Genomic DNA, 13,909 nt, shown 5'->3' on the forward strand with positions numbered 1-13,909 from the left:
CTCTGGGTGCTGATAAGTTGTTCAAGCAGAAAGTGGCTCTGCTGCCATCCGTCTCGGACTTGGAGTTGGTGCCATGCTTCAGGAAGAGTTCTAATCAGAGGCAGGGAGGCTAAGTTTCAAGGCTGCCTCTGACATGTCCTCACCATGCCATGTTGGGAAAACCCCTCGATGACACCTAATGGTGTCAGCTTTCCAGGAAAGTGAGGGCATGGGGCCAAACGATCATTAAACAACAATGGTGGAACACAAAGACAATTTTAGAATATTAACTCAAACAGTCTATTTGTCTTCTCTAATTTCGTTGGAATTTTTCTACCATCAAAACTTGAGAGCTTTACCTCAATTCCCTAGTAACTGTCAGGTATTTATTAGCGCTACTGTGCAGCAGACCCAGGTTTCCATGCACATAGCCCTCCCCAGTCTGGTGGTCATGTGGACAGTACATGCTAGAATGTGAACCTAGATTGGTCTGAATGTAAAGCCTGTGGTCTTAAGCACTTCACATAGGTGTTTGGGGATAACACGAGCTCTTTGACTATTTGGGGAAGTTAGCAGGTGTGCATTAAGGATTACTTCTGCTATTGATGAACCACCTCCGCTTAGTCTCCTCAGTGTACTTTAAATGGCAAAGATTGCCTCTGGCTGCATAGCCACAAAGTAGCTGCATTTCCTCCTAAGAGAAAACCAGCTGGTTTCTGGGCCTTAATGGACAAGGCCACAGCCGCCTCCCACAGGAAAATACTGACTTTACACTGAAAACTTCACCCCTTTCTATAGCTCTGTTGAGATCTTCAGTAAGTACCAATGTTTTTGTCAAATTTCATCTCAGATTGCAAGATTTCTTCCTTCTGCCTATCCACGTATTTTATATCCAGTGTCAATTCTATTGAATGATCATTTAATATATCTTATATCAGGATAGGCATAGAGAAGGCAGAGATAAATAAAACGGTATGTGTGTCCTTATTAAAGGATAATTTTCCAAAAATGATAAAGTCATGGTTACCATACAGATGGAAAACGAACATATAATCAGAGATTTTATTTAACTCATGATTACTGAAGGGTCCCTGCTAAAATGTTACAACCAGTTCAAAGGGGAAAGGCAAAAACCCACAAACTTATATAGATGTTGGCTCACAGGCTGGCCCCATGCGTGAAGGGCAAGGAGAGATTGGAGGAAGAGGCAGGCCACTCCAGACTGGTAGGTAGAAGGTTTAATAAGCAAGGGAATTTACACAGGAAGCTTGTGTTGGGGGCCGCAAGACGATTCGATCTCCTCACCTGCCCCCCCACATCTTTATACAGAGATTTTAACTGGGTCTGGTCACCATCCAGATTGTCTCAGCAACACCTTACTCCCTTCAAGGCTACGTCCTTGAAAATGCTCCCACTGTGGGCGTAGTGGGCAGAGCCTACATTCCAAGGGCAATCGGGGGGTGAGGAACTCACATTGCCCAGGTCCAGCTCAAGCATCAGCGGGAGGTCACATCCTCTCATTATATCCTCCAACAACAGAGTAAAAGAACATTGGAATGAGCTTACAATTGGATGCAGAATTGACTTTTCCAGTGAGGGAGAAGAGAGTTGTCCTTCTACTGGGTGGAATTAAGCTGCATAATTATACTTAAGAATTATTTTGTATTGCTATTATCTAAATTTCACCAAGTTGTAGAATAGTTCAAAGGCAATGAAAGGCTAACATCGGATAATCTGGAAGGATTTGCTCTAGACAATGCTTAGTTTTCTACAAAAGCCCATATTTTTCTTTGCCCTATGAAAGAAGATATTAACATTTATAGTGTTGTTGGCATGGGGCTAAGCACTATGAAATCCTCCTGGCCACCTTAGAAGATTAATTATCAGTATCTAATTTTATTATTAAAGCGTGGCTTAGAGAAATGTTGAGTCCTTGCTGGCGAGTTGGAAAGCTGGAATTCATTTATATCTAAGAATTCCAAAGACTACTTTTCAACCTGTCAAGTGTTGCCTCAGAAGGAAATCAAGGGACTGATATGTAAACCGTAATTATGCTATATGTGTTACAGTGGATATATCTGTACAGGGGAGCACAGAAAATATTATCCAATATTAACTCTCCCTTTGTGCATCCCTTCCTATCACATGTAAGTAGGGGCTTATATTTTTCTAAAGATTTTTTTGTAAAACTTGAATTACTTGTTAGTTTAACCTGACTTTTTAACCTTTTTTTTTTTTTTGGAAGGGAGCAATGGAATTTAGACGAAAGGGGAAAAGATTTAAGAACATCATCTACTTGGATATGTTTATTTCATTTTTTTCAGCTATCATCCTTGTCAGCTGTAAATTTTTCTTTTTATGTCACTTAAGTTTCAACAAGGTAAAAACATCCTTTCCCAGAATTATTTTTGAGCTTTTAAAATGCTCTTTTTGTTTTACAGTAATTTTAGACTGAAGAAAAGTTGTAAGATGGTTCCCAGAGTTCTTCGACAGCCTTCATTCAGTTTCCCCCATTAGTGTAAAATATTAAGGCTCATTTGTCACAGTTAAGAAACTGTCATTGGTATTTACTATCAACTAAACCCCAGGCTTTATTCAGATTTCATAAATGGTCTCTTTCTGTACCAGAATATTTTCCAGGGTATCACATTATACTTAGCGGTCATATCACCTCAGGTTCCTTTGGTCTGTGACAGTTTCCTTGTTATTCTTGATCTTGAGAGTTTTGAGGAGGACTGGACAGGTGTCCTGTACAGTGTCCTCCAATCTGGGTTGGTCTGTCATTTTTCTTTTGATTAGACTTGGGTCTAGTTTTTTGGAAAGGTGCCTTTATTACGGCATCCTATCTGGAGGCGTACAAGGTACATGATATCTGCATGATGTCACCGGTGATGCTAACATTCATCACACTGTAATTTGTCAGAATTTTTAAGAGTAATTTTGGATTTTTTGGGGGTATTTCATTCCCAAGTATGGAAAGTGTCAAGTTTAGAAGGTGGGCCTGGTCCTCTATTCTGCCCTCCAGGGCTTTCCACTGTTCATGAGTCAGTGGATCTGGCGTGCCCTGTCAAGATCCTTCTCCAAACAAGAGAGGACAGGAAAAACCACCAGACCTGTTAAATGCTGCTTGGTTTATCCCTGCAGAGAGCAGAGCAGGAGGAACACTTGGGCTTCCAGTAATCCACAAAGAAACTGTGCTAAGTCATGCCTGCCCCCTCCTACGGCAAGCTCTGAAAAGTGTAGAGCATAACTCAAATGAATGCAAAAAAGCACAGCCCCATTGTAAAGACATAAAGGACCTAGATTAAGTTTCATCATTAGACCAGCTGTGCTCAGAGGCTCAGTCTCTTCCAGGTCTTTTGGACTCATCCCTCGGTTATTCGTAGATTTTAAGGAAGTCTCTGTTGCCCTCTTTTCAAGGATAAAAGGTCACATCTCAGAAAGACCCTCCTACATAAATTCATGTGGCAAAGGTGTTTTCTAAAATATATGTGCAGTGGATTAAACATGATCTCTTTCTTTCTAAGGTTTATTTTTTCTTTGCTTTTACAGCCTGTATGTACATGGGCAGTTTTTCTTTATAAAGATACTAGTTTTTTAGGAAATAAATATCTGAACAGATGGATCTTTTCATGTGAAACAGAACTCTTATTTTTAGGTAAATTGGGGAAGGGATGAGGAACAAAGAGAAGCAAAAATGTATTTTTATTTGCTTGTTTTATGGGTGGTTTACAATAGGCTCTGCCTGTTTCCTTTTAGAAGAAATACTAAAGGAGCTATAATACCCCATGTTAAAGGAATATGCTCGAATAAATAGTGAGTTTGGCATTTGGCTGCTGTCTCTTATACCAGCTTCTCACAGGCTGGAGTTCAGGGAAAGGAGGGCCTCAAGGATGCGCAAATGACAAGGATTTGCTGCCAGGATTTCAACTTCATGAAAGGACACATTCCCCAGTAGTATCTATAGATGAATTTTTGTTGTGTTTGCAGTTTTAACTGGGGAGTAGGAAGACTTGCACAGATAGAACCCTTTAAACCTTAAAAATCAAAACGTCTTAGCAAACACATTAGTTGATTGAATTCTGCTTAAGTTAAGAGAAACTAATCTAGAAGGAATTGTTAAAGTACTCTCACAGAACATTGTAAGCTTCAAAATCAATTTCATTGGGATCAAGTGTATTAAATATGTTATTACAGGAAATGGATCTCACACTAGTATTTATTGTAACTGGCTTAAAAGAAATTGAGGTATAGTTGACCTATAATAAAGTATACATACTAAAGTGCACAATTTAATGTTTTGATATATTTATACAAAATTATTGATGTATAGCTGACTAAAAATAAAATACACATATTAAGGCATACATTTTAATAAATGTTGACTTATTTATGCACACATGAATCCATCACCACAATCAAAACGGTGAACATACTCATCAGCTCCAAAAGTTTCTGTGTGCCCTTTTGCAATTTATTCCTTGCTTTCTATGACTGTAAATTAATTTGCATCTTCTAGAATTTACACAAATAGAATCATACAGAATGTACTCTATTTTTATCTGGTCAGGAAAATTATTTTGAGATTCATCCATGTTGTAGCATATACCAATAGCTCATTCAGATTTCCTGCTCAATTGTGTCCACTGTATAGACATACCGTAATTGGTTTATCCATTGATGATGGACATTTTGGTTCTTTCCAGTTTAGGGCAATTATAAATAAAACTTACAAACATTTGTATACAAGTATTTGAAGAACATATGCTTTCTTTTCTCTTGAGTAAATAACTAGGAGTAGAATGAATGGATCATATGGTTCATGTATGTTTAAATTTTAAAGTAACTGCCAATTATTTTCCAAAATGGATGTACCATTTTACATGCCCAGTGGCAGCATATGAGAGTCCCATTTGTCTACCTACTTTACAGCACTTGGTACGGTTTTTAATTTTAGCCATTCTAACAGGTATCTACTGGTGTCACCTTGTAGTTTTGATTTGCATGCCCTTAATGACTTGTGATGTTCAGCAATTTGCATGTTCTGATTTGCCATCCACATATCTCCTACGATAAGGTTGATTAAATTTTTTGCCCACTTTTTAAATTGTGTTGTTTCTTATGGTTGAGTTTTGAGAGTTCTTTGCATATTCTGAATTCAAGTATTTTACCATAGTTAGGCTTTACAAATATTTCTCCTATCTGTGGCTTGTATTTTTACTCACCCCACATTATTTCTTGAAGAGCAGACATTAACAATTTTTGATGAAGTCAATTAAAAGAATTATTTTCTTATAATTGTGCTTTGATGATGTATCTAAAACAAAACACTTTGCTGAATCTAAGGTCTAAATTTTTTACTTTAGTAGCCCCTAGTTATTTATAAAATTCCCTTGATATTCTCTAATATCTGGAATCAGTTGGGATATAAGCTGTCCTGTTAGTAATTTGGGTCTCCTTTCTTTTTTCTCCATATCAAGTCTGGCTTATCAATATCATGTATTTTTGATCTTCTCAAATCATTTTAGTTTTATTTATTTTCTCTATTATTTTCTGTTTTCTATTTCATTAATTTCTATTTTGTTCTTTATTATATGCTTTCTTCTACTTACTGTGGATCAAACGTCCCCTTTTTTCCTAGAGTTTTCAGGTCAAAACATAAGTCATTGACTTGAGAAATCTGTTCTGTTTAATAGAATTGTTCAATACCACAAATATTATCCTCATCTTGTTTTATAGGATTCAACAAATTTTAATATGTTGTGTTTTCACTTTCTCCATTCAAAATATTTCCTATTCTTATTTGATTGCTTCTCTGACACATGGGTTACTTAGATGTGTGTTCCTTAGTTGCCATATTTTAGAAGTTTTCAAGAACTCGTTCTGTTTTTAAATCGTGCTTTAATTTTAAATGTATCATAGAACATACTTTCATGATTTGAATCTTTCTAAATTTACTGAGGACTCATTCCCTGGTCCAAATTATGTCTTTATAAATGTTTCACATAGGGTTAAAAAGAATGTGCTTTCTGTTTTGCAGTGCATTGTTCCATGCATATGAAATAAGTCGGGTGTTTTATAACTTTGTTCTACTTTCCTCTATCCTTGTTGATTTTATGTCTACTTATTCTATTCATAATTGGGGAAAGAGTGTAAACATCTCTGACTAAATTTGTGAATTTGTCCCTTTCTTCAGTAGGAACTTTCTGCACTTTCAGTAGATTCTGCTGCCAGTCTTAAAACTGTTAGGTTCATAAACATTTTGGATTGTTCTGTCCTCTTAATGGACATTTTTACCATCATGAAATTACCTTATTTATCATTATTAATATTCTTTGAAATTTACTTTGTGGGATATTAATATACCTACTCCACTTTTTCTATTTTTAGTTTTAACATAGTATATGTTTTCCATCCTTTTATTTTTAATCTATGCATATCTTTATAAATTTCATTTCTCCTAGGCAGCATACAAGTGAGTCTTGATTTTTTTTTATCCAGTCTGACACTTTTCTTTTTAATTGAGATGTTTGGGCTATTTATGTCTAATGTGATTATTGATATGATTAGGTTCAAACCTATTACTTGCTATTTGTTTTCAATTTTGTTCCCTTTCTTTTTCTAAACTTCTTTATAATTAATTTCCTTTTGTTAATCCATTTGGTCTACTTTTTGACTCATTAGTATACTACTTGTTTTGTTATTTCAGTCATTGCTTGAAGATTTGTCTTGAACTTACCACAGTCTACCTTTGAGGGAAGTTATATCACTTTATTGTGGTATTAAAACCTACAAAAGCACACTCCCATTTCTCACCCCATGGCTTTTGTGCTCTCATTATATATTTTACTTAAAAGTAAAACTGAACAGAGGTAAAGATAAGAAGGAAGAAAGAAAGAAAAGAAAGGTGGGAAGAAACAAAAAGGAGAAAGGGAGAAAAAAATAGAACTGTCATCTCTTATCTGCAATTCTAAAATCCAGAAAAGCTCTGAAAGCCAGAAGATTTTCAAGACACATTTTACAGCAATACCTTACCTAATCTGAGTCAATTTAGTGGCAAAACCTACCTGAAGCAGCATCAGGTTGGTCATAGTCTTTATCACTTTTAGTATAATTATTCATATATTTTGCTACAGAAAGTTGCATGGAAAGAGTTAACATAGGAGGTCTGAGACTGCTTCCTTAAAACCGTCTACTTGCAAGGGTCAACTCTTGATTGGCATCAGGGAACTTAGATTCTAGGAGAGTTGCTACCATCCATAACTCCTAAGAGTGGCTCACTGTGCTAAACCGCTCATAGGAACAATGTGGTTTATACTGAAAACGTGCTTTTGCTTCTGGGAGTCTTGAATATTCGTATGTGCTCAGCAAAGGGTGTTTATGTGTTGAGTCTCCAGTGAAAACCCTGGGTCCTGAGTCTCTAATGAGCTTCTGTGGCACACAACGTTTCATAATTTGCAGCTGGAGAAATTAAGCGCATCCTGTGGGACTTCCCCTTGGAAGCCAGGCTTGGTTACCTCCCTACTTTGTCTCTTGATCCTTTTATCTTTGCTGATTTTGCTGTGTCCTTTTGTTGGAATGAATCATAGCCATGATCATGGCTATATGTTGACTCCTGTGAGTTTTCCTAGCAAATCACTAGACCTGGAAGTGGTCTCAGAAACCCCTGACACAGTGAATGTGATTGATTGTAGGGTGCTGCTCTGGAACGCACTGGGGTTGTCAGTTGGCACTTGCTATATGCACTGTATAACTTACCTAAAATCCCCAAACTTCCGAATTCCAAAGCATGTGTGACCTGCAATTTTGGGTAAAAGATCGTGTCACTGTGTCCACAAACACGCACACAATAAAATAAGAAAAATTTGCATATATAATTCATTGGCACCCTTTAATTCTACTGAACTTTTGCAGGTAGGCCACATTGTGATACTTGAAGCCAGACTGATGATGGTGAAGGTGGTTCTATCAATAATAACAGCAGCTAACACTTCTTAGGTTCTCACACCAGGTGTCAGACACTGTTTACAACCTCCACGCTAACCCAGCAATGCACATATCATTCATGTTCCTTTTTGCTGCTGTTGAAAATACACTGAGGCTCAAAGAGGTTTTGCAGTGGGACCGACATCAAAATTTCGCAAGGATCGGAGACTGTACTAAATTTCACAAGTTCACCTGGCTGGATGCCTGAGTCTTCATCACAAAGCCACAGGAAGTGACTCTGCTCTGCACACAGCTCATTTCTCTATTTTCTTTCATTAGCTCTGTCTCTGTTGCTCAAGGATTCACCTCTGGGATTTCCACGCGTCTGCGCCTCAGGCTGATTGACAGAATTATGTGCTTCCCTCAGTAGGTGCTGCTGGTTGGCAGCAGAAAACGTGCTTTCGTGCTTCCTTGCTGGGCTTTTGTTCCCTTGCCATGTAATCACCGCCGTCTGTTGACTCCCCTTCACACAGGTGACCTTGTATTGTATTAAATAATCTCCGGAGTGCCAAACAAGAACAAACCAGTCCCACTCAGAGTAAAAGGAAGAGGGGAAGAGAAAAATTAAGGAGTCAGAATGGAAGCTAGAACCCAGGTCTTAAACAAAGGTAGGACTAGGCAACCTGGAGAGAGAAGTTTAAAGGTTCAGCTGATTTCCATGTGGCAGTTACTTTCTGCCCCAGGTCCATTGCTCCCTGAGAAGGCTATGCTTGGAAGGCCATTTGCAGCTGGTAGGAAAATATAATAGATTATATGGGGAAAGATTCACAGAAGAGATGCTGAGAGTCAAGAGATTCTAGGTCCCATCCATGTGCTTGTATTCGCGGCGTGGCATCAGGCATGTCATGTAGCTTCATTGAGCTTTAAACTAAAAAATTCTCCCATTATCCAAAATAAACTTTCTGGGTTAAAGAAGGATTCCCAAGAAGCATCTGAAGAAAGAAAAAAAAAAGACTATTTCATCATTTAAATATTCTCTTTAAAGGACTATTATTAAGGTCAATATCTGGCAAGGTTCTCAAGGGCCTCTCTACCCTCATGCTCTGAGGCTAGTACTCATCATAAAATGTCCTCTGATTTCCAATGCCAGAACCGTAGTGCTCTAGGATGTGGCCAATTCGACCTGCAGAAATCTGATTTCATCTTCCTTCTTTTGGGAATAAATTATTTTGTCCTTACTAAAGATGTTTTGAGCAATATTTTGATATTTAAAACCGCATAATGCTTTTTGTTTAATGACTGCACAGGGATTACCTCAAAAGACACAGGAGGCAATAAATTACAGCTAAGAAAGCACCAGACTTGGAGAAAAAGAGGAGAAATTGGATGCTGACAACTCTGCTTACTATCTATGGACTTGAGGTGACAATTTACCTCCCTAAGGGACTCTGCTCAGGTGACATCAGAGTAGAAAGGAGAATTCTCCTCACTGAGCTGTTGAGAGGGATGAAGCAGGGTGCCACGTGGGCCCCGTGTGTAAATGCAGCCCCCAGAGGGGGTCCCTAGAGGTTAAACATAAGTGTCTCTGAGCAAGTGCTACTTAGAAAGGCCTGTGAAGACAGGAATTTTCTCTGTATTCTGCTAAGTATCACTTTTCTGCCCAGTAGGTTTTGTGTTTTAGTTTGGACACTGTAATGGTTAATATTATGTGTCAACTTGACTGTCCACAGGATGCCCAGACATCTGGTCAAACATTATTCCAGGGTGTGCCTGTGAGAATGTGTCCAGAAGAGATTAACATTTGACTTTGTGAACTGACTAAAGCAAACGGCCCTTCCCAGTGTGGACAGACATCATCTAATCCACTGAGGTCCTCAATCTCCCTGCCTGACAGTGTGAGGTGGGATAGTAATCTTTTCCTACTGTCAGAACTCCTGGTTCTCAGACCTTCAGACCTGAACTGGAGTCCATACCATCAGCTTTTAGACCTTTGAACTACACTGCTAGCTTTCCTGCATCTACAGCTTCCAGATGATAGATTATGGACTTCTCAGACTCCCTAATTCCATAGGCTAGTTCCTTATAATAAATCTCATCATGTATGCAATATACATAATAGTAAACATTATACATATTACATATTATGTTACGGACATTGTACATTTATACCTAGATAGACAGGTAGGTAGATATTATATTTCCTATTGTTTCTTTTCCTCTGGAGAATCCTGGCTCATACAGACAAGCAGGAAGTGAAAAGTTCGGAAAAATCTGCCAAGTACCAATTCAAGGAGGTATTTATAATGCTGATGTAAATAACAGCAGGTTAAGTTAACTGAATGCTTACAAGGTACATCCTGGTGCTTAGTACTTTGGCTCCAAAGAGTTGAACCTACTCAAGAACACACGCTGGTCAGCGGTAAAGCTACTGTTTGAAACCAAGAACCAGGTCTAGAGTCCATTATAATATGCAAAGCAGGTAGCCAGCATCCTAGCAGGAACAGCTACAGGACACAGTCATTCTTAGAAATAAGTAGATTAAAATCTTGATACTTGAAACTGTGAGCGTTGAGAGATTTGTAGTTCTACTAACTCTCCTGACATGAGGAAGTGAAATCCTAGGGCAAAAAGAACTTAGACAAGAAAAGAGAGCTTCAGATAGAATAAAATAGCAATGGGTCTCTTGGTCTTTCTGGTTTAGCATTAGCATTACCTTCTTATTAAGGAGAGGATGAATATCTGTCAGAGTTTCACCATGGAAAGGAATCTGTGGTAGTCAAACATATAGTGAACTAATATATCTAGTTCTTAGTTCAGAGCATGAGTGTAATCATCCCTGATAAATCCTTCATCCATCCCTGTGCAGCATCTCTTCAAGATCTTTTCCAAGTGATAAATAAATTGGGGATTGGCAAACTTCCTGTGGAGGGCCAGACAGTAAATATGTTCAGTTTTGTGAGCTACCCAGTCTCTCTGACAACTACTAAAGTAGATGCATGTGACATCACCTACTAATTAAGCGGAAGTGACTGAATTCTAATAACACTTTATTTACAAAAATAGACAGCAAGTCATTTGCCAAGCCTTGGGTTATAAGTGGATGTCTGTACTAGGTAGAGTGACCAACTCATCCCTTTTTCTCAGGATTGTCCCAGGTTTAGCACCAGAAGCCCTGTGCCCCATGAACTGGTCATCATGGACCATTGGGTGGGTTCTAGTTGTAATTTATAATCAAATTCTGAGACATACAGCATAGTGAATGTAATAAGAATCACCCTCCCCCCTTATAATTGGCTTGGCTAAGCTTCTGTCAGCATAAAGTTATAAATTGCAAGTGCGTTCTGTAAACCCCGCCCCCCATGTTATGCATGTCCAAGAAATAGGAACCAGATCCCAGTTTTCCTTTGCTACATCTGCTCCGTATTAGGATTTCCCACTTCCTCTCACAGGTGGTCCCATCTTCAGACAAAGCTACAAACAGTGTTGGCAAGGTGCCTGGGCATCTCAGGAGCGGAAAGTGCAGTTATAATAGAATTGTCATCTTTAGACTAATTATTATTGTTCCGTGTTAGAGTGCACCCCAGAGAGTCTGCTGAACTTTGGTGGATAAACAAAAGAGAGAACCTTCAGGGAATGAAGTAATACAGAGGAAAAAGCAACCCCAAGCAGAGCACTGATTGACTGTTTCAGCCAGGTCCAGCCTGGGGGTTTAGGGTGATATGTTACGAATTCCTGAAATCATCAGTACCTTCCTTCTCTACGGTCAGGAGGGCCCTGACACACCACGGATGCAAATAATAGGCAGATGTTCATGGAATTTAGAGAAAGAAAACTGGCTTCTCCTATTACTTGCTGTGTGCCCTTGGAAAAGTCCCTAAATTCTTGGCTTCAGTGTCTTCATCTAAAACAGTGATAAAACCAAGCATTCCACAGAGTCATGGTGAGAATCAAAGGAGACATTCTTTGTGAATTTGCCTGATTTAAGGAATATGTCATTATACAAGCAGTTTGCTTTGCAATGAGGTTGCATCCTCATGAGGAGCTCTACAACCAGGGAATCTAACCCTGTCTTGGTGAATTAGCGAAGGTCATCCCACAGGTCATTACTTTTATGTTAAAAGCTAATGGATGATTTGTATTCATTTAAGTGACTGGAGAGAGAAAAGAGAAATGTAAATGTGTTTAAGAGAGGGAAGAGCTTCTGTGAAGACATGGAGATGATGAGAGAGTAAAGACAAGACAAAGAGGAAGAAAATAATGCAAAGAACTAAAGGAAATTCCCATGCACCCGGAGAGACAGGGACCATGGTGTGCAGGGAAAGGCCGGCCTGGACCAGACCATGCAGGCTTTGTCAAACATACTGAGGGTTGTTCTGAGAGCAAGGGGTGTGGGTAACAGGTGTGCATCATTTGGGTTTTAAAGGATTACATAATCATTAAAACAATACTGCTCTGACTACAGAACAGAAAACGTACCTACAAAATGCTCTGACTACAGAACAGAAAACGTACCTACAAAATTGCAGCAGCAATGATGTGTAGAGTGGGCTCAGGGAACTAGACTTCTTGGAGACACTTGCAGGTGTCTAGGTCACAGCAATGGAGTGTGACTGGTGTTATGTTCCATGAGAAAGTCCAGTGAAATCTCTGCCCACGTCAGTCACTAGAGCACAGGAAGAGGCAACAGCCTAATGAAGAAAAGGAGCAGAAATGTGAAGGACATAGAAGAGCAATGGACACAAAGTGAAAGATGGAAAATCATCTTATGTTAGAGTCTATATTATTCTGAATCAACCCCTTTTGACACATCCATTGTTCTCTACCTCCACACCGATTTTCTAATTTACTGGGATCTTTAAGGCTATCCTTGGGAAGCAAGATAGCATAATTATTAGGGTCAAGTCGAGGAGATCATCTTGAATCCTGACTTGGTGACACTGAAACCAATTGGATGTTCTTGCCTGGGACTTAGATTCTTGGAGTGGTCCTGTTCTATAGGAACAGTTGAAATATTATTTAGAGAGACAGTGGCAGCCTAAGGATGATGATGTTGAGGTCCAGTGATAGTGATGCTGGCACGATCACTTCCTCGTGTGGAAGAAGTCCCTTGGACTATATTTCCTGTTGCCTGGTCTCATTTTCAAAGCCTGGTTTTCCACCTTTCCATCAGTTCTGGGAGTTACCCAGTCACCTCCTGAGGCAGAACTGGACTTGACTGCATGCAACCAAACATCCTTGGACCAGAGGGATCCGTATTAGGAGTGTCTTGAAGGCAATATATCTTCAGGAGATGTGATAGGAGGGGCAGTCTGGGATCATTGGGGATTATCTGGTGTAGCTGGGCCCAAAGATGATGAAATTCCCTTGTGTATTAAGAAGGAAGATTCTGGAAACCCGATAAATAATTATTTAGCCACTGACTAAAAACAATTAAGTGATTGCATGTGATCACATGGAAAAAAGTGCCCGCAGAAGGCCAGTGCTGGAGCCATTGAGTCTCTGCCATTGAAAGGTTTGTTGGGCATGCAGTCTTCAAGAAAGACCGAAAGAGGCAGCTGCCCCTGTTGCCACTGGACAGCTTGAAGAAAGAAGGGATGATAGGTTTACATTTCTGAAATGTTGACTCACAGTACACATTACATCTCAAGAGATTTAATCCTGCTAAGAGAATACTTTATCTCCTGCAGCTGAGGGATCAGGCAGCAAAAGCAAACAAATAAAAACACAAGCAAAAATACTCTTCGCGAGTTGTTCAAGTATTTAAATCGAAATAGCATCATTCCTTTTCTTCCATGTGGAAATGCCAGATTGCAGTGGTGACTCATGGACCCTTTGGGGGACTGTGAATCAGAAAGCCCCTCTAGACCCCATGAGCCTCCTTCAGCCATCTTCGTGAGCCATGGCAGCCTCTCTTCCTTTATCTATTGAGGTTATTTCTTCATTCTTAAGATGCTACAAATACCACACCAGAAGGACTTATTGCTTCTCTTCAAATTCTTTGTTC

General features: G+C 39.2%; 1 long non-coding RNA gene across 1 annotated transcript in view; it reads left to right on the plus strand.

Moving 5' to 3' along the window:
* LOC130681487 (uncharacterized) overlaps window positions 1-13,909 on the plus strand; it is a 137,762-nt gene that overhangs the window by 10,941 nt on the left and 112,912 nt on the right. The window lies entirely within an intron of this gene.

This window comes from Manis pentadactyla, chromosome 18, assembly GCF_030020395.1.
Source record: "Manis pentadactyla isolate mManPen7 chromosome 18, mManPen7.hap1, whole genome shotgun sequence".
In the NCBI taxonomy this organism is placed as follows: domain Eukaryota; kingdom Metazoa; phylum Chordata; class Mammalia; order Pholidota; family Manidae; genus Manis; species Manis pentadactyla.